At 37.6% G+C, this 25,364-nt stretch overlaps 1 protein-coding gene across 7 annotated transcripts in view; it reads right to left on the bottom strand.

Annotated features, from left to right (window-relative positions):
- The window catches only part of LOC145518862 (uncharacterized), a 1,117,244-nt gene that overhangs the window by 833,374 nt on the left and 258,506 nt on the right, over positions 1-25,364 (bottom strand). The gene's annotated exons all lie outside the window — the stretch shown is intronic.

Here is a 25,364-nt window from a genome sequence, read left to right as displayed (position 1 = left end):
TGTGTGTGTGTGTGTGTGTGTGTGTGTTTGCGCACATGCGCTCTACATACTTGGCAGAGAGAAACTGTCTAAAAGAGCTGGATTTGACCAGGAGTTTTCTGCAGTTTGTCATCTCTACTTTATCAACTCTTGAGAAACAGTTATTAAATTTTATCCACATCTGCATCCGAGGGGAGAAGGGGTTGTCAGGAAAAGTGAATCCCCTTGGGAAGCAGGTCCTCCTGTGAAGAGGACATTGGTCTTCCCCTTTCCTCCTTCTCCCTTCTTCCCCTGCCTTCCCAAATTCTTTGAGAATCACTGATTCACAGAAATGAATTTACTGCCTTTCTCACAGGCAGTCCTCCAAAAGCAGTGTTTTTCTCTGCCAAGCTTTTGAAAAATATTGAGAGGCTGGGAATTTGGCATTATATTCCCTGTTAAGTACCTAGAGTACCTACAATGCAGCTGCAGCTATTTTAAAATGCAGCTATTTTAGGCTGCCAGGTAAGAGCAGGGCAAGTGTAAGCCTCTTTTCATATTCTCTTATGAAATTTGAGCTGCCTAACCAACGTCACTCAGAGGCAAACCGAGGTTTTCTTCAGAATGTAATTCTAGGTTCATTCAAACAATGATGAGACAGAGACAGGAGAGAGAGAGAGAGAGCATTTGAATGAATTTCTGTGGTTTTATGTCTAAAAAATTTTGGTATGAAAGTCCCTCCATTCATCTTACTTTTCTCAGTCACTACTTTACTATTAAATCAAACTTGGGGCACTTAGGCTCAGGAAAAACTAAAATAAAAATTTTAAACAATGGCAGGAGTTGGAGGTGTATAATTTTTAGTGCACTTATAAAAGCCTAACAAAATACTAAAGGAACCAGAGAGGAGCTAACAGCCACGATATGATTAAAATACTCTAGTCTTAGTGTTATTAGTCCATACCACCATTTCCAATCATAAATAAGTTTGCTAAGATTTCTTCATTTAGAGTTTGGAAGACCAAACACATAAACATCAGTACCACAGTTCTCATGCCACACTGCTTTCTACTGAGTGCAAACACAGCATGAATCAAGTGAAAACAACCTAGTGAACATCAGTGGCAGTACAATATAGTGTACACAAGTAGAACACTAGAGGCTTCAAGAGGAGAGACCCCAACAATGCAATGGATTAGAGGACTTTAAATTACTTTTGGAATCAATGTTACAGAATTGCAAGGGACAACTATATCCCATTCCTTGGTCTTGTGCATTAGAGTACCTACAGCAAAACTTCACTAACTGCTTTTGGTTTGGGTTTTAAATTTTATTTACTTATTTTTGATTGAAGTATTCTGAAGCAAAGAGCCAATTCATTGGAAAAGACACTGATGCTGGGAAAGACTGAAGGCAAGAGGAAAAGAGGGTGGCAGAGGATGAGATAGTTAGCATTACCAACTCAATGGACATGAATTTGAGCAAAGTGTAGGAGATAGAGGAGGACAGGGGAGCCTGGTGTGCTGCAGTCCATGGAGTTGCAAAGAGTTGGACACAACTTAGTGACTGAACAACAACAACAATGGTTGATTTACAATATCTTCTTAGTTTCAGCAGGCTTCCCTGCTGGCTCAGAGGGTAAAGCGTCTGCCTACAATGCAGGAGACCTGGGTTCGATCCCTCGGACAGGAAGATCCCCTGGAGAAGGAAATGGCAACCCACTCCAGTACACTAGCCTGGAAAATCCCATGGACAGAGAAGCCTGGTAGGCTACAGCCCATGGGGTCGCAAAGAGTCGGACACGACTGAGCAACTTCACTTTTAGTTTCAGCATAGCAATTCAGTTACACACACACGTATATTGCAGGCAGATGTTTTACCATCTGAGCCACCAGGGAAGCCTATATATATATATATATATACACGTACATATATATTCTAACACATGATAAGACATAAGAAATTACTTCAACACATGTTGGAGCAAAATGGAAGGAGCAGTTGTCCTCCCAAAGCACTCCTTGGTTTCATTATGCTCTTCTTGCGAGCAAAGAAAAAACAGTCATTATAGCATTATTTATAATTCTAGAAATCTAAAAAATATATAAACAATAAGACAAGGATGAAACATTATTTTATAGCAAACATTCTGCAGCCTTATGAATATTCCACTTCCACAAGTTTTTCAATCATGAGAAAAAAAAAATGCTTATACAACAGTAGGTAAAAATGACAGAAAATAAACTCATTACACAGAAAGATCTCACAGATACAACCCCACAACAAGAAAAAAAAAAAAAATTAACAGTTAAAGTGGTAGAATGAAAGGTATGTTTTTCTTTTTCTTCTGTTTGATTTGTTTAATCCAAATGTTCATGAAAATTAAACATGAAATTATTTTTATAATCAAGAGTCCCAAAATTCAAACTTCTTAAAGAGTAACTGACCCTAAAAATATGGATGATGAATAGACTGAGAATCTTCCTGCCAAGAAATTTTGCCTCTCATAGTTTAAAAGGAAAAGTATAGTCTTACAGGGTAACCTTAATCAAAATCCTTAGCCTCTGTTTACTTTGGTCTGTTTCAGTCACACACAGAGCACTGTCTATAAAGGCCTAGCTTAGCAATGCTAAGTGAAGCACCATGAAGAAATAGCCTTCACGTCTCACTGGCTGCATTTTTTCCATTCACTATCATAAAAAGGTAATACCTACTCAATTTGTGAAGGCAGTTTTGTGAAGACAAACTGATGAAGTTAGAGTCATTAGTATTTCTGTAGAACCGTTATAAATGTAACTCACATAATTTTGTGCTCTTCTCCAAATCAAGGTTAAGGGTAAAAGTAATATTAGAGAACTCAGAATCGTATTTCTTTTGAATCAATGATACGGAAATAAATTGTTTCATTTGTAAGTTTTCTACTTTTATAATATTAAAAAGAAAAAATCTTATACTGCAAAAATTCTTAATTGGCAATTTGCAGTTATTAAACATTGATTTTACTCAATCACTGTCTATTTCAGAATGTTTCTGTAGAGTTAAGACATATTTAAATATTGAGACTAAAGTTGGCTAAGCCTGCACTTCTCTAATTAAATAATACATCAAGGAGTTCCCTGGTGGCCTAGTGGTTGGGATTCTAGGTTTTCACTGTGGGTTCAATCCCTGGTCTGGGAACTCAGAAACCACAAGCTGAGTGATTCTGCCTATATAGGAAATATATATATATTCTGCCTATATATATATATATGAAATTCATATATATATAAATTCCATCTATGTTTTCCACTCTCTATAATCAGGAAGCATTATTCACTAAAATTATGATGATACACAAAATCATCTTTTTAAGTTATCCATAAGGAAAACAAAAGACCAAACTAAGGTTAAGACGAGCTTTAAGTCCATCTGATGATGTTATACAGTGACAGCTGTGTATGTTTAGTCCATTTAAATTGGCACCATCAGCCATATTTCACAAAAGAGATAAGTCTGGCTTAGAAAGTTTAACTGTTCAATGTCACATGGGTCCAAGCTTTACAAATCATCAACGGCATCCACCTTGGATCAATATCCAAAGAACTTTAGAAACTGATAGTTTAGATGTTCTTTTAATCTTATTTTCCACTTGTATCCTCCATCACTTATCTCTACATGCTTTTGTGTGTTGGCTTTTTTTTTCTCTCCCACCATACCAACCCTATGCAGTCAGCAGATGGGGTATTGTAGGAAAATGGAAGTTCAGTTAGAACTCATATTGTTTGAGTGGAGAAAGGAATAGTTCTTGGAGGAAGAAAGTTATTCTAGGTAACAAAATAAAGTATTATCTATCAAAGTGCAATACACAATTAAATGTAAATATATTAGAGTAGGGTTTGTGATTTTAAATTCATTTATCCCTACCTCTCTTTGTCCCTTAATAGCAGAGACTTGATGCTGCTGGGCTAAATCACTTCAGTCATGTCTGACTCTTTGTGACCCCACGGACCATAGCCTGCCAGGATCCTCTGTCCATGAGGAGTCTCCAGGAAAGAATACTGGAGTGGGTTGCCATGCCCTTCTCCAGGGAGAGACTTTATAGCATTATGCAAATAGGAATAATGAGAGAAAAGGAAGACAAATTTTTGGATTTTGAAATTGTAAGTATATTTGAGCAAATAGCCTAGATAACAGTCTTGGCACCATGGCTTTTGACTGCCAGAGCTACATGAATGAGTAATAAAAAATGTTCTTATGGATTCCAATGACATGCCTTTAAATATCAAGAGCAAAATTACAGAGGAACCAGAACATAAAGATAATGCCATAAAACAAATTACAGAAGAATCATGACAATTTTCCCTTAGGGGAGAATAAAAAAAAGACGAACAGTAGATTAGGATTAAAAGAGAAATAATAGTAAATTTCACTGAGGTTCAGATGTTGAGAAGTTCTCAGTAAGTCTCTGGTCTTGGATTAGTCCTTAGAAGGAAAGAACAGGATAAGAGAATTTGTGATAGAAACTTCGGATGGAACAATCCCAGAACAGAGGGACAGGTTCTTTACTTTCCCAGGTTTGATTGAGGACACAGTAAATCTTTCAGGGAAGCCAGAGATCCAGTTGGAATTCCCAGGGCCAATGCATGTGTCCAGCTGTTTGTTCCTGTAAGCAGCAGCCATAGGGAGTCCCTTTCACACACACACCATGGTTGTAGGGAAATAGCTGAATCTCTTGAGCAAGTGGAGGAGGTTGGTGAATGGAATCTCAGTCTCAGAGAAGAAAGGAAAGTTCATGGAACTGACTACTGGAGACCAAAGTGGAAGCACCATCATAGCAGGTGCAGTGGGGATACAAAAAACATGGGAGACAAGTTACACCTCAACAGAAGTCAATAAAGTCAATAAAGACCAAAGGCCACTGTAGACCAGAGATGCACCTCACACCCCACTCCCAATACTAAGAATACAGGGAAGTCTCCCAAATGCCATTGCCACCAAAGAAAAAGGAGTGCATGAAGATGGGGTAAATCCTGAATTGAAAGGGTATTTCCTAGAAAATGGCTGGCATCAAAATTGGATGTGATGGGCCAAAGACCTTAACAGTTACTTTAATTAAAAAAGACATACGTAAGCATATGAAAAGATGCTCTACATCATATATCATCAGGGAAATACAAATTACAGCAATTATGAGATACCACTATACACCTATTAGAATAGCCAAAACCGAGAACACTGACAACATCAACTTCTGGCAAGGTTGTGAATCAACAGAAACTCGTTCATTTTTGATGGGAATGCAAAATGGTAGAGCCACTTTGGAAGACAATTTGGTAGTTTCTTACAAAACTAAATTTGCTCTTACCATGAGATACAGGAATCATGTTCCTTGACATTTATTCAAAAGAGTTGAAAGCATACACCCACACGAAAACCTGAACACAGATGTTTACAGCAGCTTTCTTTACAATTGGCAAAACTTGGAAGCAACCAAGTGGGTGAACAGATGAACTGTAGTACATTCAGACAATGGAATATTACTCAGTGCTAAAAGAAATGAGATAGTGAACCATAAAAAAACATAGCAAAAACTTATTGTACATTATTAAGTGAAAGAAGCCAATATGGGAAAGGATAAATACAGCATGATTCCAACTGTATGACATTCTGAGAAAGGCAAACTTATTGAGGCAGTAAAAAGATCAGTGTTTGCAGGAGGTGAGAAGAGGCAGGGCTGAATAGGCAGAACAGGAGGTTTAGGATAGTGAAATCAGTCTGTATAAAACTAAGATGGCTGACTTATATCATTCAATATTTGTCCAAACACATAGAATATACAACACCAAGAAATGAACTGTAATGTAAACTATGGACTTTGAGTGGTGATAATGTCTCAATGCAAATTCATCAGTTCTAACAGGCTACACTATGGTGGGCAATGTCGATAATGGGGAGGCCATGGACTTGTGGGGACAGGGGACATAGAGGAAATTTCTGTATCTTCTCCTCAACTTCACTGTAAATCTAAAACTATTCTAAAAATTATGTTTTAAAATGCATTTTATAAAACTGGATGAGATTGGATTACCTTAAAATGGCTAGAATAATTGTCCTACAACCAAGCAGAAATGAAAACTCATGAGTTTCTCTGGATTTAAAGAAATAAGCACATTACATTTTTGCACAATGTAGATTGTGACTGTACAAAATTAGTAACTGATATAAATACATAATTTATGCATATATATGCATTTATGTGCATATATAAAATCAAATATGGGGTATTTGATTTAGAGGTCTAAATTAATATAATTTTAATTATGAAAATGCTTAAATGGATTGAATTGCTTCTTTCTCAACTAAGCATTACCCATCCATGAAATTTTTTTTGAATTATGTGGTAATTGGCTGAATAATCTCCTTTGCATTTCTTGAACAAAGGCTGGGATTCAACATTTAATGAGGTAATGAGATAATGTATGTCTGACTATGCACAATGTGTAGCACAGCAATGACCAAATGCAGGAAGAAAAATATTTTGGCAAGTTGATGATACCAAGCATTTGTTTTGATTGAATTTCTCACTGCATTTTCTGGTAGTTTTGGTATCATATAAACAAATTTTGATATATACTCTCTTTATTATTTTATGTATATTTTATTATTTCTGCTCAATTTTTTAACTGTTCCCTTTATCAGGTTCTGATCTGTCTCCCTCTGTCATCATTCTTGAAGAGGCTCCCTCAGGGACAGCTACTGGTGATAATTATGTGTAGACCATATAATGATGTTTAGATTATATCCTACTTCTTTTACAATGAAGCCAAATTCACAATTAATACAGATTTCACATAATTCTTTTGATTGATTATTAACAATAAAATCATGAAAGTATATAACACATTATATACTTAAAATTCTTTTTACACTTTTTATTTATTCAAAAGCTTAATTGGCAAAATAAGACATGTTAATTTTTTGAACATGATTTATGCAGACACAGCTATTAACATAGTGATAGAACACAAACAAAAATTTAAACAGCAATAATAGAATAAAGGAAATCAACTCCCAGTCACTTAAAAAATTAAAATAATATGTCAAATAGAATGTCAGAGAGAAATGCCTTGCAAATTTTATAATATAAAAATAAGGTGACCTTGAGTCCACTGTAATAATATGAAATACAATGAGATACTTTATGATAAATTGATTAAAACCATTGCCCCATAGACATTGATCATATTTATAATATGAGTTATCGCAGCAAATACAACAAAAATATGTATCACATAAGAAAAATAAAATTCAGTTGCTTTCTTTAAACAGTGATTAATATATCAAAGGTCAGGACTCTATTTCATTCTAATTTTTGGCCACACCACATGGCTTGGGGGATCTTAATTCTGCAACCAGAGATCCAATCTGGACCTTCAGCAGTGAAAGGCTGAGTTCTAATCACTGGTCTGCCGGAGAATTCCCCAGGACTCTTTTTGAAAGACAAGGTGGACAAAAACCCTTTGTATTAATGGTAGCATCTCTACAGTATATATCATTTTCTATGCTCAAGCTGCCATATTCAACGGGAAAAGAAAAAATGAAAAAACACGATATCTAGAAAGAAAAATGTGGCCCTAATACAGGGGTGAAAACATCCCTATAGCTTTGTCTTTCTGCCCAGCGACAGAAAGTGATTCCTCAGAAACTTCCCACCTAATCAATTAATGAAATTTATCTACCCAGTAGCTTCACCAACAGGTAATCAGATTCAAAATATACCATACTGCTTACTTAATTAAAAGTTAAACCGAGAATTTTGGGTTCTTTTTTTTTTTTTTATTCTATTACTGTGCAAACAGAATTAGACTTTAAATGGGATACTTTCTTTTCACAAGTTAATTCCTTATAAATAAAAAGTCCCAGCATATTACTTTATTTCTCATTAAAGCCAAAAATTCTGATAATGAAATTGAGTCACCAGAAGAAGCTTTTTAGTAACAAGTAGTTGAAGAAAGAAGTTTTTCTTTAGAAGGCAGAGAGTACACTGTGTAATGCCCCATTTTTCTTTAAAGACCAATGTGGTTTGTCCTTACTGAAAATTTCTATAACTCTATAATTTTCAGTAAGTATAAAGAGTTAAGGGCTTCCCTGGTGGCTCAGACAGTAAAGCGTCTGCCTGCAATGCAGGAGACCCGGGATTGTTCCCTGGGTTGCGCAGATCCCCTGGAGAAGGAAATGGAAACCTACTCCAGTACTCTTCTTGCCTGGAAAATCCCATGGACAGAGGAGCCTGTAGGTTACAGTCCATGGGGTCGCAAACAGTCGGAGATGACTGAGCAACTTCACTTTCACTTTCCTTCATAAAGAGTTAATACGTGAGAAAGTGTAAATAATTTATTTGTATCTTGCAAACATTTTTTTTTAACATATGCCAGATAATGTTTCAAATACTTTATAGGTATGAATCACTTTAGTTCTCATAATAACACAATGAGATAGGTACTTTTAAGGTCCCATTAAAAAGGCAAGAAACCCGAGGCACAGAGCAGTTGTCTTGCTCAAGGAAACACGGTGTTCATTTTGGTAATCTGATCCAGAATCTGTACCCTTAAACACTGTAACTAAGATCATGGCATCTGGTCCCATCACTTCATGGGAAGTAGATGGGGAAACGGTGGAAACAGTGTCAGGCTTTATTTTTTGGGCTCCAAAATCACTGCTGATGGTGATTGCAGCCATGAAATTAAAAGATGCTTATTCCTTGGAAGGAAGGTTATGATCAACCTAGATAGCATATTTAAAAGCAGAGACATTACTGTGCCAACAAAGGTCCGTCTAGTCAAGGCTACGGTTTTTCCAGGGGTCATGTATGGATGTGAGAGTTGGACGATGAAGAAAGCTGAGCGCCGAAGAATTGATGCTTTTGAACTGTGGTATTGGAGAAGACTCTTGAGAGTCCCTTGGACTGCAAGAAGATCCAACCAGCCCATCCTAAAGGAGATCAGTCCTTGGTGTTCATTGGAAGGACTGATGTTGAAGCTGAAACTCCAATACTTTGGCCACCTCATGCAAAGAGTTGACTCATTGAAAAAGACCCTAATGCTGGCAAGGATTGGGGGCAGGAGGTGCAGGGGACAACAGAGGATGAGATGGTTGGATGGCATCACTGACTCGATGGACATGGGTTTGGGTAAACTCCGGGAGTTGGTGATGGACAGGGAGGCCTGGCGTGCTGCAATTCATGGGGTCGCAAGGAGTCATACACGACTGAGCGACTGAACTGAACTGAACTGAAACACTGTATCACGTAGTCATGGAAATGTGGATGCCTTCATTCTCTCCAACAGAGTAGCTCATCTAATGCAATCAAATACTACACTTTAAACTACCTTCATGATTTCCACCAGAATTTTCTAAGGTTCACAGTTAGCAAGATAAGTTAGTGAAAAGAGTTGCAAATATATTTTCCTTATGTATTTTGACATCATGCAATCTATTTTTCAGCAACTATAGTAACGTCTAAAAAAAAAAGAGTGGAGGAAGGTGAGTTCCTTCTTCCAAAAAATGCAATATCCTTGACCTGTTGTATGACAGTGCAAGATACACAGGACAATGCTTTTCTCCCTAGACAACACCTTTCAAAATCAGGTCTGCACACATTAACCACATGTTATCTCAGAGTCAAGTGTCTCAGGGTGAGATTTTGTATATTTGAACAGCAGAACACATTCGATATAGTGATTTCAGAAGACTTACCATGTGCTTCTATTTCAGGGAGCTTACATTTATTACACTGACTTTCCATAGAAAGAATTATAACTTAGAAAGTCACCCAGGGAATCTCCTATGCATTAACGAGGCAGAAAATGTCCTATTCCTTGGAAGTCTAAAGCTGTTTCTCTTTCCGGCTATGAGAAATCATCCTGTTGTGTTTTTCCTCTCTCTCTGTCACAAGGAAAATGCAGACCTTGGAGAAGCTGTTTCATTTGCTTTTGGTGGCAGAAGCATTGTATTTGGAGTCAGAGACTGGAACCGGGTCTTAATTTTGTCACATTCTGACCGTGAGGTCTTGAGCCAATCACTTACCATCTCTGACCTGCAGAATCTCATTTATAAGGAAGGAGTAATGCTGATATCTCCCACACAGGACTGTTGAATGATTAAATAAATTCCTATATGGCATGGGGTAATTTACAGTTAATTATATTCCCTGATGGCTCAGCAGGCGAAGAATCTGCTTTCAATGCAAGGGACACAGGAGACGTGGGTTGGAACCTTGGTCTGGAAGGTTCCCTGGAGGAAGAATGGCAACCCACTCCAGTATTCTTGCTGAAAAATCCCATGGACAGAGGAGCCTGGCAGGCTACAGTCCCAAGAGTCACAAAGAGTCAGACACCTGAGCAACTGAGCAGAGAAGAATACCTACTATAAGCTCTGGTAATAAATAGAAGAAAAGTGACTAATAGCCAAAGTTTGTAATTTGTAATCTGAAACTTGGCACCTAATTACCTCACAGAGGAAGTAATAATGATTTATGTATAAATAAGCTCTATATTTATGATATGCAACTGGTTACAAGTAGCTTTCCACCATTACGGTTTTCTCCAAATAAATTTAAGCTAAGTTCTTTGAATATACCAAAAGATTTAGACAACTGATTCATAGAATGCTATAAAAAAATACCATTCTTACATTATTTTGAGACTGTTATACCAAGAAATATTAAAGCAGAAATACCATTACCAACCTAGTTTCTTTAAGCTTAGAGATTAAGGGGAGCAATTAAATTAAATACTTGCTGAAAATCCATACTGTATTTGGTATATTTGAGAATGACATTCATGAGAACAAATCGTGCCCTTCTACAATGCAAGGGGAGAATCTGACCTTTGTGAACTTTCCATAAATCTGAGAGAAGAGAAATAAATTGTCATATATTTAGGCAAGCCAAACATGATACTAATATGAGCAGGACAAGAAATTCTGTTCAAATGAACTTAGCTGAAGAACAGACTCTAACAGAAATGAAACTCTTTGATGTGTCTCTTAGAAAGTCCATTTATACCACTTCCACATGAAAAAGCCCAGTGTCAAAGGATGTCTCAAGACAAGGCTGCTTTTGGCCACATGCCAAATGAAGAAGCAAGCGAAAGTTTTAGTGATAATCCCCTAACTCTACTTTTTCGGGATTTTGCCCACTGTTTAGGAAATACTTTCTTACCCCTAACTATCGTCTCATTTCCTGCTCTATCAAGTGAGAACTTATTTTCTTAAAGGAAAGTCACTTAATGTGTACATGTGCTAAGTCACTTCAGTCGTCTCTGACTCTTTGTGATTCTATGAACTATAGCCCACCAGCCTCCTCTGTCCATGGGATTCTCCAGGCAAGAATACCGAAGTAGGTTGCCATTGCCTTCTCCAGGGGATCTTCCCAAACCAGGAATCAAACTCATATCTCCTTTATCTCCTGCATTGCAGGTGGATTTTTTACCGCTGAGCCACCAGGGAAGCCCGTCACTTAATATGTTACCCCTTATATTTCAGTAATGGAAGCAGTGCCTGTCCAAGAGTAAGATAGTTTAAGTAGGAAACACTGATGTCCAGGACATAATGGTGAGCAGATACATATACAGTTGCCCTTCCATTAACACCTGAACCTGTGTCTTAAGATCTTGAGATTCTTTTGAGGAGAACCTACTGTAGAAACATCCAGGAAGAAAATAGAACATGACACTGTTCTTTTTACCAAATTGAAAGCTGCTGCTGCTGCTGCTGCTGCTAAGTCGCTTCAGTCGTGCCCGACTCTGTGCGACCCCACAGACGGCAGCCCACCAAGCTCCGCCGTCCCTAGGATTCTCCAGGCAAGAATACTGGAGTGGGTTGCCATTTCCTTCTCCAGTGCATGAAAGGGAAAAGTGAAAGTGAAGTCGCTCAGTCATGTCCGACTCTTAGCGACCCCATGGACTGAAGCCTACCAGGCCCCTCCGTCCATGGGATTTTCCAGGCAAGAGTACTGGAGTGGGGTGCCACTGCCTTCTCCGAAATTGAAAGCAGTCACATTTAAATATTCCTTCTTTTCCCATAATAAATTCTTACCAGAGGGAAATATAGTCACTTCTTTATCAAAATATGCATTTATTGATCTAGATAATAGAGACATTACTTTTTATTTCATTCAAATATATGTTGGTTTGACATTCTAGCCATAAAATGGTTGAGTAATAATTACTCCAAGCCAGGCTTCAGCAATACGTGAACCGTGAACTTCCAGATGTTCAAGCTGGTTTTAGAAAAGGCAGAGGAACCAGAGATCAAATTGCCAATATCCGCTGGATCATCGAAAAAGCAAGAGAGTTCCAGAAAAACATCTATTTCTGCTTTATTGAATATGCCAAAGCCTTTGACTGTGTGGATCACAATAAACTGTGGAAAATTCTGAAAGAGATGGGAATACCAGACCATCTGACCTGTCTCTTGAGAAACCTGTATGCAGGTCAGGAAGCAACAGTTAGAACTGGACATGGAACAACAGACTGGTTCCAAACAGGAAAAGGAGTACGTCAAGGCTGTATATTGTCACCCTGCTTATTTAACTTATATGCAGAGTCCATCATGAGAAATGCTGGGCTGGAAGAAACACAAGCTGGAATCAAGATTGCCGGGAGAAATATCAATAACCTCAGATATGTGGATGACACCACCCTTATGGCAGAAAGTGAAGAAGAACTAAAGAGCCTCTTGATGAAGGTGAAGGAGGAGAGTGAAAAAGTTGGCTTAAAGCTCAACGTTCAGAAAACTAAGATCATGGCATCTGGTCCCATCACTCCGTGGGAAATAGATGGGGAAACAGTGGAAACAGTGTCAGACTTTACTTTTTTGGGCTCCAGAATCACTGCTGATGGTGACTGCAGCCATGAAATTAAAAGACGATTACTACTTGGAAGGAAGGTTATGGCCAACCTAGATAGCATGTTTAAAAGCAGAGACATTACTTTGCCAACAAAAGTCCGTCTAGTCAAGACTATGGTTTTTCCAGTGGTCATGTATGGATGTGAGAGTTGGACGGTGAAGAAAGCTGAGCACCGCAGAATTGATGCTTTTGAACTGTGGTGTTGGAGAAGACTCTTGAGAGTTTCTTGGACTGCAAGGAGATCCAACCAGCCCATCCTAAAAGAGATCAATCCTGGGTGTTCATTGGAAGGTCTGATGTTGAAGCTGAAGCTCCAATACTTTGGCCACCTCATGCGAAGGGTTGACTCATTGGAAAAGACCCTAATGCTGGGTAGGATTGGGGGCGGGAGGAGAAGGGGACGACAGAGGATGAGATGGTTGGATGGCATCACCGACTCGATGAACATGGGTTTGGGTAGACTCCGGGAGTTGGTGATGGACAGAGAGGCCTGGCGTGCTGCAATTCATGGGGTCGCAGAGAGTCGGACACGACTGAGCGACTGAACTGAACTGAATAATTACTAAATTTAATTGATAAAATTTAGTTTTAATTGATAAAATTTAGCATGCTATATATAAAATATCTTACTTTTAAAGTTAAAGTTGAATGAAATAGTAGAAAATTCAACAGCTTTTTGGGGAAAAAATACTGATTTTTTTTCTCCTTTTCATGTTGCAATCATGTTTCGGATTTGAATTTCCTCTCAAATGTCATTGAGATGTGCTACTAAACAGTGTTATTAAAGGCAAAGTCTCTTCTCCTAGGTAAAAAAAGGTTAACATAAACCCATCATACCATACGATAACCTAGAAATTTTCACTTTCTATTGAATTTTACGTAGTAGTTACTATGTCCTTTATTCCTTTTGCCTCATTTGCTTTATTTTTGTTTCTGTTATTTAAAACTGATTAATCTGACTTAATCATTATCATGTGATCAGATAAATGTAGCTAGGAAATATGTAAATTTGTATATTTTTCTGTTTACAAATATACAGTTTCAAAAATAAAAGTCTAATATAATCTGCAAATGCTTTTCTTTTCAAAGAGGATGAATTTCTAAGGAAGAGAGCATGGTAATTTGTATGTAGTTATCATACCAAAAGGAACATCAATTGCAAATGCCATGTTAAACAAATGAAATACAGTAAATTAAATGAAACTACTTTCTGTAACACTTTATGCTTCTATCTGTTAATTTTGAAGAAGGCACCATACTGAGGTTCATTTCAGTACAAAGCCATATTATGCAGATGTACTACATTTATTTATTTTTCTTTATGAAAAAGTATATATAAAACTTTATAGTCTGCCCCAGTTCTACACTAGGGATAGCATGAAAAGCTTTTCTATGTCTAACTTACCCAGTCCCTTAGATTTGTCTTCACATTTCCTCTTGCTTGTATTACCCAGTGTTTCAAACCTGCCTCCAAATCCCCGAAACAAGGGTCAGGGGAGGAGAGGTCTTTCTTTGGCCCTTCTCTGTACTTCTGACCCATTTCTTTCAACATCCTCCAAGATATTATTCTCTCAGAACTCCCCCCTGCTGTATCTTCACCACCTTCAGTGGCTCCTTCCCCTCAGCCTTTATATATAAACAAAATGATAAATCTCTTTTCTATCTTAAGAAAAAAAGACTCTCCTTGGATTTCTTTCTCCTCTGGTAGAAACTAGGTATCTTCCCCTTGCTGATCTCCTCACTGCTCACTACTTCACTCCCTCCTCTTCCATTCGACTCACTTCTCATCCTTTGTCCTCAGTTTCCATCCTACTGCCCTGCTCACCGTGCAAAGAACACCTTTCAAGGGCCTAAATAGCTTGACCTCTAACAGTCTGAAGCATTTACCTACCAAGCCATTCATTTTTTTTCAAAACTCTTCTCACTTCTGCCCATTCTCCTTCTAAATTTCTGATCACTTATTATAAGGCCCCTGCTGGCCCCTTTCCATGCCTATGCTCACAAATATTGTTTCTCCTTATAAATCTTGGTCCTTGGTCCTCTTCTTCTGTCCAGAGATTCTCTTCTTAACTCTGCCAATTCCATTTCTATCATATTCGCAAATCCCTCTTCCAACACCCACTTTGGAAAACGTTGCTTCTGAAAATTCCTCAATGGACCTCTTTGGTTTTCAGCTATAAAATGTCATCAATAAGAACAACAATTCATTAAGTTTTTAGATGATTAAATTAGATAGTGCAGGTAAAGCATTTAGCATGGTACACACCACAGTATCAATAGTCACGCCCTATTGTTTTTATACTCCCTTTACATATACTTCCCTCTAAGTAATCCCAACTATAATTAAAAAGTATTCCAGTAAACTCAAAACTCTCTCCCATAATCTACAATTTCCCTACTCACTGTTATGCCAAGAGCTGCTCTCTCTTTATTTAGGCAGCAAATCTTTATTAATATCCTGCTGTGTGTGATAACTATATTCAGATAACTATTTTAACATTAAACTGAATAGACTTGTGGATGCAGATGGCAGAGTAGAAGGAAGTATGCTCATAATAATGGTGTTAAGTGCTACACTCACTATGCCAGCAAATTTGGAAAACTCAGCAGTGACCACGGGATTGGAAAAGGTCAGTTTTCATTCCAATCTCAAACAAAAGCAATGCCAAAGAATGTTCAAACTACCACACAATTGCACTCATCTCACATGCTAGCAAAGTAATGCTCAAAATTCTCCAAGCCAGGCTTCAACAGTACGTGAACCAAGAACTTCCAGATGTTCAAGCTGGATTTAGAAAACACAGAGGAACCAGAGAGCAAATTGCCAACATCCGTTGAATCACAGAAGAAGCAAGAGAGTTCCAGAAAAACATCTACTTCTGCTATATTGACTATGCCAAAGCCTTTGACTGTGTGGATCACAACAAACTGTGGAAATTTCTTGAAGAGATAGGAATACCAGACCATCTTACCTGCCTCCTGAGAAATCTGTATGCAGGTCAAGAAGCAATCGTTAGAACCAGACATGGAAAAACAGACTGGTTCCAAATTGGGAAAGAAGTAGGTCAAGGCTGTATATTGTCACCCTGCTTATTTAAAACTTATATGCAGAGTACATCATTTGAAATGCCAGGTTGGATGATGCACAAGCTGGAATCCAGATTGCCGGGAGAAATATCAATAACCTCAGATATGCAGATGACACCACTCTTATGGCAGAAAGTAAAGAAGAACTAAAGAGCCTCTTGATGAAAGTGAAAGAGGAGAGTGAAAAGGCTGGCTTAAAACTCAATATTCAAAAAACAAAGATCATGGCATCTGGTCATCACTTCATGGCAAATAGATGGGGAAACAATGGAAACAGTGATAGACTTTATTTTCTTGGGCTCTAAAATTGCTGCAGATGGTGACTGCAACCATGAGATTAAGAGATGCTTGCTCCTTGAAAGAAAAGCTATGACCAACCTAGACAGCATATTAAAAAGCAGAGATGTTACTTTGCCAACAAAGGTCCATCTAGTTAAAGCTATGGCTTTTCCAGTAGTCATGTATGGATGTGAGAGTTGGAGTATAAAGAAAGTTGAGCACCAAAGAACTGATGCTTTTGAGCTGCGGTGTTGGAGAAGTCTCTTGAGAGTCCCTTGGACTGCAAGGAGATCCAACCAGTCTATCCTAAAGGAAATCAGTCCTGAGTATTCTTTGGAAGGACTGATGTTGAAGCTGAAACTCCAAAACTTTGGCCACCTGATGCAAAGAATTGACTCATTGGAAAAAATCCTGATGCTAGGAAAGATTTAAGGTGGGAGGAGAAGGGGACGACAGAGGATGAGATGGTTGGATGGCATCACCAACACGATAGACATGAGTTTGAGTAGGCTCTGGGAGTTGATGATGGACAGGGAAGCCTGTCGTGGTGCAGTCCATGGGGTCACAAAGAGTCAGACACAACTAAACAACTGAACTGAACTGAACTTTATATTGTTAAGTTAATCGTGTTCCCATTATGGCTTTCAATTGTAATTATCTTTTATTTTTTGTCTGGCTATTGATTGTGAACGGAGAAGGCAATGGCAAGTACTCTTGCCTGGAAAATCCCATGGACAGAGGAGCCTGGTAGGCTACAGCCCATGGGGTCGCAAAGAGTCGGACACGACTGAGCGACTTCACTCCACTCACTTCACTCACTTCATACTTTATCACTGGAGAAGGAACTGGCAACCCACTCCAGTATTCTTGCCTGGAGAATCCCATGGACTGAGGAGCCTGGCAAGCCATGGTCCATGGGGTCGCAGAGAGTCGGACACGACTGAAGTGACTGAGCATGGAGCATTGATTGTGAAAACTGATAAACATCTTTCACTATTCTGAAAAAAGTTATACTGCACAAAGTTTGATGATTTGAAAAAATGTCTTTGTGATAAGTTGCTCACAGTCTTTCCCAGTTGTGGAGCTGGACAAGTAAACAGTGCTATTAAATTATGTGGTAAGGTGGCAAATGGAAAGTTATATAGGAGCAAAATTAGGGCATGGCCATTCTTTTCCTGGAGTTAAAAAAGTGGCCGTCATCTGTTACTCTTCACTATCACAGGTAAAAGAAAAGAAGTCAGTGAATGGGACAGAGAAGAAATCAAGTCCTGAGATACTGCTTCTTAAAGAACTCTTGAAACCCATCCACTCCTCTCCATTGTCACTTTTACTGTTTTATATCAATAACCCGTCTTCTACCCTATTTGTCCATTGTGTCATCTTTCTAACATATAAATCTAATCCATTTTCTTTTTTACTTAAAGTGGTTCAGTGCATTCCTACCATACATACACATTTACAAAAAAATTAAATCTGTAGATGTCAGAGAAGAACAAATTTTATGTCTCCAGTTTCATCTGACTTACACATATTCTATGCTCCAGACCAAAAATAAATATTGCATTTCTGGAAATATCAATTATTTATCACTCCTCAGTGCCTTAGCATATACTTTTCCTTCTGCCCAGTGAGTCACTTGTCTTCTCAGAGGGACCAGTGGTGGGTCTGACTTTTATGCCAGCCAAATAATTAATGGCAGGGGTTAAGTATTTAGAGAATCAAAGAACTCAGAGAGAACAGCAAGCCAGGACAGAGTCCATATACGCAACATCAAGTCCAAAGCCAAGGTAAGGTGATAAGGATATTGTATCCTGGCAACAATACAGTTCAAACTTGGTGATGCATTCTATGGTAATTCTAACAGGTGTTTATAGCTCATCTTTTTAAAGTTAACTAGTATTTGACATAGTTAGATACTATGAGAGCTGGATCATAAAGAAGGAGGAACACCAAAGAACTGATGCCTTCAAACTGTGATGCTGGAGAAGACTCCTGAGACCCCCTTGGACAAAGAGATAAAACAAGTCAATCTTAAGGGAAATCAACCCTGAATACTTGTTGGAAGTTCTGATTCTGAAGCTGAAACTCCAGTATTTTGGTCATCTGATGTGAACAGCCAACTCATAGGAAAAGTCCCTGATGGTGGGAAAGATTGAGGGCAGAAGGAGAAGAGGGTGTCAGAGGATGAGATGGCTGGATGGCATCATCGATGCAATGGACATGAAATTGGGCAAATTTGGGGGGATGGTGAGGGACAGAGAGGCCTGGCATATTGCAGTCCATGGGGTCGCAAAGAGTCAGACATGACTGGGTGACTGAACAACAACAATCTGACATGCGGGTGAATCAGTGATCTTATAAAATAGCAGCAATGCATTCAGTGTTACAAATCAACTTCTGTCTAAGGAAATACTGCTAATCTTTTATATATCTTCTCAACTCTACTCTTTTTTAATACTTTTCTAAATCCTCTCCATTATTACAGATAAGTTCACTCTCTCTTAGACACTTCATTCTCCGCAGACCCAAAATTATTTTAGTTCTTATCAAACTGTATGCTAGTTCATTACATTGAAGTTTTTCTCCTCAATTTGACTACGAATCTCAAATAACAAACTACACACGGTTTGTGACAGACTCTTCATAAATCTTTGTTGAAGGAATAAGGGAATAAGTACATAAACGAATATCATTCTTCCTCCTGATGGAAATGTTTTACATTGAGTGGATTATTGAGATAGGTCTTTACACATGAAACTCTCTTCTCCTGTATAAAGAATTGAGATGTAAGTTTGTGCTGAGTTTGAAGACTGAATGTCTGACCTAAACTACCTTCATGATCTGTCCTGTCAGCTGTATCTTAAGAATGCCAGCATGTCTTCTTTCTCAGGATACCATAAAGACAAACAGAATTTCTAAGGTCAGCTCTTCCCTTGGCTAAAAACTATAAAGATTTATGCTTCATTGTTATAAATAAAAATATAAAGAAAATACATGCTGAAGTTGAAGCTAAATATTTAAAGTTAACTAACTTCTGTGTTGATTTTGATATTGTTGTTGTTATATAGTGTTTCTTTACCCATTCTCACAAATTTGGAACCTCCAAAGAATACTTAGTTCTTGGTTGCAAAACTGCAATCATTTCTCAGTCTTACACACATACTTTGGGTATTCATTTACTGATCTTTACAATACTGTGTGAAACAACTATGCTAAATTAGACTCCACTCTCCTTGGCAGAACTTCAGTAGGGAATTGTAATGCATCTGCATAATATGATGTTGGGACTGAATTGGGCCACCCTGTGGTACCTTTTTTAAAATTATAAGCAACAGGAACAAACTGTTAGGGAAATGTCCTCTCAATTCCCCCAACTACGCATTTAGCAGATTTCCACTATATGGCTTTCTGCTCATTAACATTCATGCCGTTGTCTGTAACCTCATTTGTTTCAGTGTTTGCTTTGGATTTGCCTTGCTGAAATATTTGCCTTTCTTCTTTCTCTTACAGCTTCTTCTGGAGCTTTGATTGTTCCTTTCGATTTTAACACAATATACTAGGAGGATAACTCCTAAAAACTTATTTATGAACACCATTTATAGATAATTTTTTCTAAAAAGAAATAAATAAACAAGGCCACTTTTCACTGATCAGGAAAATTTTGTGAAAGATACACCTATTGAATTCAGTGACTTCCCCAATCTCTCAGTGTTATTTCAAAAGGAAAGAAACAATTGTCAGTGCCTGCATTTCCTGTTGTGAGTTGTTTATTTCTTAATAACGAATCTTCTCTCTGACTCTAACTATAACCTGCATGATTAGTCAGTAGGACATGGACTTTATGTTTTTGTTTTTTCCTATTTAAAATTAGTTTGCATGGGAATATCCAAACCATTCTGTTTGGTGCCCCCTCATGATAAAATTACATAAATTTCTCAGAGCTCACATATATGAACTTGGGACTACAATGATAAAGTGGGACTGTATTTACTTGAGAAAATTTGGCCAACCTATACATGTATTTAATTTACCCATTAGGTTTCATCATGATTATGTTCTAAATAGATAGAGACTATATAATATCATAGACATTTTAATTCCATGGTGATATTTTGTTCTTTTCCTCTTTGAATCTATACAGATTTTCATAATATATAATAGATGCAAAATTATTTTGTTTGAAAGGACAAATTTGGAAGGAAGGTAGGGAGGGAGAAAGGGAGGAAAGGAAGAAAAAAAGAAATATCGATGAGATGAGCAAAAAGAGAAGGGAGAAATCTTTGGTTTTACTTTAAACTTATTTATATATATATACTATTTCTAGAAGTCATTAGAGAATGCTGCACAAATAATTCCATATAAATAACGTCCCAGATTTCTTCTAGCCTCTCCTATATCAAGATGAAAATGCATCAGGAAGCTTTACCATGACCATTGTTACATGACCCTATCACTTACAGTGCTTCCTATTCATGGTTAAGAATTTACAGTGTCAAAACAACACTTGCAGAAGTCTGCACGATGAGGCAAAAAGGGCCCTGCATGCTCAGCTGCTTCAGTCGTGTCTGACTCTTTGAGACCCCATGGACCATAGCCCACCAGGCTCCTCTGTCCATGGAATTTTCGGCACAAATACTGGAGTGGGTTGCCATACCCTTCTCCAGGGGATCTTCCCAAATCAGGGATCAAACATGCAACTCCTACGCCTCCGGCATTGCAGGCATTGAGCCACTTGGGGAAGCTCAAAGAGGAGTGATTCCCCATTTAAAGAGATTTCTCAGTGGTGCCACTGTTGACATTTTGGACCAGACAATTCTTTATGGCAGACGGTCTGTCTTGTGCATTGTCAGTGTTTAGCAGCATCCTTGGCCTTTATCCACTAGCTGCCAGTAACAACTCTTTCCCTGAGTCATGACAATCACTAGTGTCTCCAGACATTGCCAGATGCCAGCTAGGAGATGGTGAGAATTGCCCTATAAACATACACACTTATCTAGTACAACAGCCATAGCATATCACAGATTTTCCAGGGAGTCACTCCTTTAAATTTCCCCCCAGGTGTCAAGCACAGATCATTTTGGGCTACTGAGAGATCAACCCCAAGACAGACTCTCTGACACGGCCCACTTCTACCCCTCCCCAACTTCTCTAATCCCTCCACATGCATAGGTCTGAGTTGCCCCTCCTTCTTCCAATCAGTCATCCTTCCCACTCAGTGACTTCTAATCAACCCATCCACACATAGTTTGAATTTAACATTGAAAGTGTCAGTAAACCAGAAAAGTGTGTATTACTTTCAATAATAGACTTACAGTATAGGCCCTATTGAAGAGGGAATTCATAGCGCCTGGACTCCATCTTAGGCCTGTTCATGCTGATCATGCTCGGCCACCTCTCTAATGGACTCTAAACTCTGTGCTTAGTGCCTATAGAAACGACAATAAAAGGATAAGACCCCCTCTGGACAGGGGGACCTTGAAGATCGTATCCAGGTTACTCATTGCCTAAGAGAAAACATACACTAATCACCCCTGTCTCCGGACAAGCCATAAATTTTTCTGTACCAATAAGCCCGAGTGTAACCTCGGGCTTATTGATTATTGGCCAATTGTTTAACTGTTTGAACACATAACACATGAATGATGAGATTACTGTGATTGTATTTACCCTTCCATTGTTTATGTAAGTCTCAAGGAATTTGGGGTGGTGAGTTCGGACACGTACACATGGGATATAAAAGATTCTCACAAATGCTGGTCGGGGTCCTTGGCTAAGAGAAGACTCTGCCTTGGGCCCGCTGGAGTAATAAACCACACTCCACTACCTGCATTGTCCTTCTGAGCCAGTATGTTTCCCAGAACGTGTGGCTACAACACTATTATAGATGATTCTGCAGCAGAACCTGATAAGGGTCATACTATGACTACTGATAAAGGATGATAATGATCATGAGACAGAATTAGGAGTATGAGGTGAAGTTAAAGAGGTTAGCCTTTGAAGATGAATATCCTATATTAGAATTCTATCTGTGCTACATACTAGATATCTGTAACTTTGTACAAACAACTGTTCTTTGCCTCATTCGTGGCCATTTGAAAGATGGGCATAATAATAGTATCTGTTGCATAGAACTGTTATGAGGTCTAGATAAGAGTCTATCTGAGAAGTAATTTAGCAGAATATTTAATATATATTCTCTTATATGCAATGATAATAGTATATCTTATAACAGTACCTCCAACACAAAAATACATATACAACACAACATGCACACACACAAGACAACCAAAAACTATTAACATACCTTATTGCTGTCAATAACTTTATTATTAAATAAAATGTCATGTTACATATTGTCTGACCTGTCTTATACTAGCAGATTCTTACAGTAGCATTTTTGGTTTGCTTTAATTTCTATGCCAATCAGTAAATGCTTAAGTAGTATGCTGCTCTCTTCAAATCTGTTCTTCAAATTTGCTTTAAAGAGACACATGTTTAGTTGTTAGTACGATTAACACTAACTTTAGGTTTATTATCAGTGTTCTTTCCAGTGGTCTTAATTCTCCTGGTTCATAGCATCTTACCCTCTGACACATTGCTCCTCATATTTATTAAAATTTTTGAAAAGAAATATTTATAAAAAGGAGAATATATAAGAGGAGGAAGAATAACTCAATGGCTCTTGATAGTTTATAGATTATGATGGGCAAAATAGAGAAAAAGAGAGAACAAAGTGATGGGAAGGGTTTTGTGATAACTGCAGGTTTATATCCTATAAAGTATACCAAATAGGAAATTCAGAAGAAAGAAGTATTTTTGGAATAAAGATAATAAGTCTAGTTTACTCATGGATAGAGAGAAAGGAGGAGATAAGTAGAAGCCTGGTGCTATTTTGACCTTGGCTCATTTTGACCTTGTAAAGACTATGAGCATCTCCACATAATTATTATAGGAGGTTTTGAAGAAAATCTGAGAAGGAATCCAAAATCAATGAAAACTTTGGAAGCCTAGAGAAAGTATTTGGATTTGTTACAGTACAGATAAGTTCTCATTAACAGTCTGGATTTCCTAAGAAAAAGTACACAGTCATTTTACAGTAATGTCATTCAAATTAAAAGGACAAATGATAGCACTACTCATGCAAAACTAGAACAGGTTCCATTACTCCTTTAACTAGCTTCATTCTAAATCCCACTGTTATTTATCTATAAAAGTCAGTAAGACAAATGGCATCTATGGTTTTCAAAGGCAGATGAGCTATTAGTATCTTCATTTAATAGACAAGGAAACCAAATTTCAGCAAACTTAAATAATGTATCAGGAGACTGGGGTTTATAAACGGTAAAGAAGGAACAAAAAAGAGAGTTTCTTAATTCTGCTTTAATGTTGACCCCTATTACTTCCTATCCATTTACTTTTGATACACACTTTATAAATATTTGTGTAAAAAATAAATAAATAAAGAATTTAGTCTCTCTGTCCATTACAGCAACACAGATACAATCTCAAGAAGTCTTCTAGAATTAGAAAGTGTAAAAATATTGCTTTTATCAAAAAGCTTTTGTAATAAGATGTCTGACAAACTGCACAAGGACTCCATGTCCATCAAAATCACAAAATGCCATTTAGGCAAGAATAGTGGATAATATTACAAGTAGTCTAATAGCAAAGAAAAGAAAAAGGGACACCCAGCTGTGCCTCTCCTCCTCGTGAGCAATAAATAGCTGATTTGTGTGTGTGTGTGTGTGTGTGTCTTTTCTACAGACTATTACTAGAAAATAGGCAGGCAAATAAAAGTGGCATTTTTCTTGTTTTACTGAAAAGAAAACAAAAATCAGAAAAAGATAAAAGGATTTACCTAAAATCACACAAATAGTCCATTAAGGAACAAATAGAACTCAATTGCCTTTGGCTATCCTTTCCAATAGGTTATGCTACCACCTATTATATAAATGTGAACAATTAAACTGGAGAGTGGCTCAAAAGCAAATGAAATCTCCTTTAATTTGCTTCTCTAACTATAAAAATAACCCATGTTGGAGCTTCACTATAATGTGACTCACTGTGGTGCAGAATTTAACATACTAAGTTCATCTTTAGAATTAACTTCAGGAGCTTGTCCACTAGAATTCTTGGAGAAGCTATTCATAATACGAATTTGACTCACCATTGAGATTAAGCCTAAGAAAGCTGCCACGAAGAAATGACTCTAAAGAAGCTAGTAATCAACATTTTACATCTGCTATAATTCTAATATCTGTATACAAGACTCAAACACTTTGTCATTGCCCATATAAAATTATCTAGTCACATGTGTAAAATGGGATAAGGATAATACTCTGCCTCATAGGTTTATAATAAGGATTAAATGAGTAATATTTTAAAGCACTTAAAATATAAGTATTTGGTACATTGAAAAAATAAAACAAGGAGTTCATTTTCTTCCATGCTGTGATTTTAGTATACATAACTATAAAATTTGCCTTTTTTCAGACGTAGGCTATTTTTTAACAACCTAAAGTTAAAGGAAAACATTAGGATAGAAAAGCTTTTTTAACAAAGGTCACTTAAGGATCTGATCTCTGAAAAAGAAAAGCTTTTCTGTGCTGAAGGGATTTATTTCTTCCTTTCTTTCTTTTGACACCAAAGGGGAAGAAACAATTTTTTCTATAAATTTCCAGAAATGTAAAGAGGCATAATGAGTAATTAACTGGAATTCCTAATTAAGTGCATACAGAACAGTGGATGCTTTCTTGCTTTACTTTATCACACAATAACATTTCCAAGAAGTGACATCCACTTACACAAGGGTCTAAAATGCAAATTAATTATAATTCTGATGGCCTTGAATCTGAGCAGAGAATGACACAAAATGTGAAATTTCCTTGAATGTCCCTGAGGGTTTAAAGGTGCAGAAGTATTGAATGAGTATAAATAGTACAAGGAAGCTGCTGCATCCCATTTTCCTAAATTAGACATTGACAGGACAAATCCAAAAAGTAGCCCTTGGCGCTAGTGATATTCAAGGTGGTCAGCCTAGGAGGCATGATTCAGGGCTGAAAAGTCACCAGACCTACTGAATGCATTCAGAAACGGAACTGAGAGTAAAGAGCAGGACTTCCTACTTGAAATTTTGAGATCCCGGTGTCTT

This window comes from Giraffa tippelskirchi, chromosome 8, assembly GCF_054371585.1.
Source record: "Giraffa tippelskirchi isolate mGirTip1 chromosome 8, T2T-mGirTip1v1.2.pri, whole genome shotgun sequence".
Classification (NCBI taxonomy): Eukaryota; Metazoa; Chordata; class Mammalia; order Artiodactyla; family Giraffidae; genus Giraffa; species Giraffa tippelskirchi.
The sequence above is the reverse complement of the archived record's forward strand: the minus strand, read 5'-3'. Positions and strand labels throughout refer to the sequence as shown.